Consider the following 2,190-nt stretch of genomic DNA (forward strand, 5'->3'; position numbering starts at 1 on the left):
ATAATAACACGGATTTATTTTCTTTCCACTTGACTACACAGACTTTGTCATCCTACCGAACCTTCTCATCCCAATCTCCCCTCTGCATTGCCTTATCGTTTTTTTAATTTTTTAATCACATCGCCGAGTCTATTACTTCTGACAGTTCCAGTTAAGAACATTTTGTCGTGAAGTAACGAATCGGCGAGCTTCAAACTAGTGAAAAAACGATCAGTATAGACAATGCAGGAGGATTGGGGAGAGTCCGGCAGAGTAACTTGACCACACTTGCGCCCAGACCGAACTGCTTCATATCTCCATCTGATACCGTTCCCTTCCCTACATATATGTGAAAATCTATCACTAATCCATCTCTGGTCGCGAGAACAAAATTTTTAAGGCCTACAGGATTTGGCTTGTTAAGCACAAATTGCCTGTGTCTACAGCGGCCAGTGAACGGCATCATTTGCTCATCGATGGAGTTATGAGCAGGTCTGGGCAAAGTATGGCATTTTTTTAGAACCTCACTTAAAAAGGGACTAATCTTCCAAAGTTTATCTGTGCAGCCCGTGCGGTCAGCAGTGTTATCTGCAAAATGAAAGTGATTCCGCAGTTCGAAGTACCCGTCTCTGGGCATTGCTTGATTAATGATTGGAATGCTTAGATCATAACACCAGTACATTCGAGTCTGCGGAAACCTTAATGTACCCATCATAATTTTGATGCCGGTGAATACGAATTTCGAATTCGTATTCACCGACCACAAGTCCCTTTTTTGTGCTGAATATAAATTTGTCTGCTCAGCTATTTTTTCGAAGAGAGTGAGGTTGAAGTATTCGAAAAAGGAGCTGAGGACATTGTCAGCAACATGCCCTCTCACCAACAAATCTTCCTCCAATTCCGGACCAGCATTCGGCATACTGAAACAATAGGAAAAAAATATTATTACATTATCCATATTTTCTCATTAATTCAAGTATTTAGCAGTAAAAATACAAATAATGATGGGCAATAATATGTCAACTCCTCATTCGAGACAATCGCTACATAATGTGTACAAGATGTAATGAATTCTTGTTTTTATGCCAAAGCATGTAATGAAAATGAATCTAGTGTATGACCGGATGGTCTATAAAACCAATAAATATATTAAGAAAATTGTAAACCTACCATTTTGTGAGCCAGGGAAGAACCCTGGATTGTGATGTCGAAGGTTGTAAATGTCGTCGCTGTTGTCGGACTCGTAACCGTCGCCGACTTCGCAGTCTGTCGTCCAATATTTCGTCGAGTTCATCAGTATTAAAAGATTTATCTATATGTAAACAAAAAAACATAACCTAATTACATTCATATACTCGTGTCAAACTTATCAGTTTATCACTGTAGATAACGTTTTCAATTTACGATTATGTTGTATTAAAAACACGGACACGTGTTTGAAAGCACATAAAATATTTGATTACAATCAATAATTTATTTGATTACAGTGAATAATTATAATGATGATTATGAGATACATTTTTGAGACAAGTTTCAGTAATTTTGAATGAAATTAAAATTTTATTTTATTAAATTCGGTTCTACAATCATATTATGCGAATGGAAGAAATTCACTATCTATTAGATAATTTACAAAACGTACAAGATGGGCTCGATGACATTTGTCATAAACATAACCTCAAACTAACGTAAAGTATTTATAATTCTACGAAAACGATGAGTCTACGCCTAAAATAATATATATTGATGATAAATGCATGATGGTGATTGAAAATACAGTATATGTAACTCTTTTCAATAATTTTTGAATGTTTGTTTGACAATCAAAACTGCGTGACATAGTTTGTCATTTTGATGTACGATAATAATATTATTTATTATACACTGAAAAGTTTACTTACTTGACAAAAATGTTACTGATGAGTCGATTCCTTCCAGTTTTCAAACAATATACCTAATAATGGCCAAATAAAGAAGAATTGTCATAAACCCGATATTCGATCTTCGATCGAGAGCACGAATGCTACCATATGTTAAAATGCGAGATTTGTTTATTTTGTTGATTATTTTTATCATAAATAATGATAAAAAACAGTTGTAATTTAAGCAAATACTAATTGCAAATAATTCGCAGTTTCAAATTTTGAATATAGGCAGGTTTCTACGTAAATTAAGTTAATATTGTAATTTCAATTATTAAGTTATTTTTAT

General features: G+C 34.2%; 1 long non-coding RNA gene across 1 annotated transcript; it reads right to left on the reverse strand.

Annotated features, from left to right (window-relative positions):
* Positions 1–364: 364 nt before the first annotated feature.
* On the reverse strand, positions 365–1,913 carry LOC147073655 (uncharacterized). The gene is made up of 3 exons (XR_015070374.1): positions 1,881–1,913; positions 1,150–1,291; positions 365–899 (listed from the first exon to the last, which is right to left on the reverse strand). It is a non-coding gene; the product is annotated as an uncharacterized LOC147073655 (long non-coding RNA).
* Positions 1,914–2,190: the final 277 nt, after the last annotated feature.

The sequence above is a fragment of the Rhyacophila brunnea genome, unplaced genomic scaffold (genome assembly GCF_057557595.1).
Source record: "Rhyacophila brunnea isolate RB1 unplaced genomic scaffold, BYU_Rbru_1.0 scaffold_17, whole genome shotgun sequence".
Classification (NCBI taxonomy): domain Eukaryota; kingdom Metazoa; phylum Arthropoda; class Insecta; order Trichoptera; family Rhyacophilidae; genus Rhyacophila; species Rhyacophila brunnea.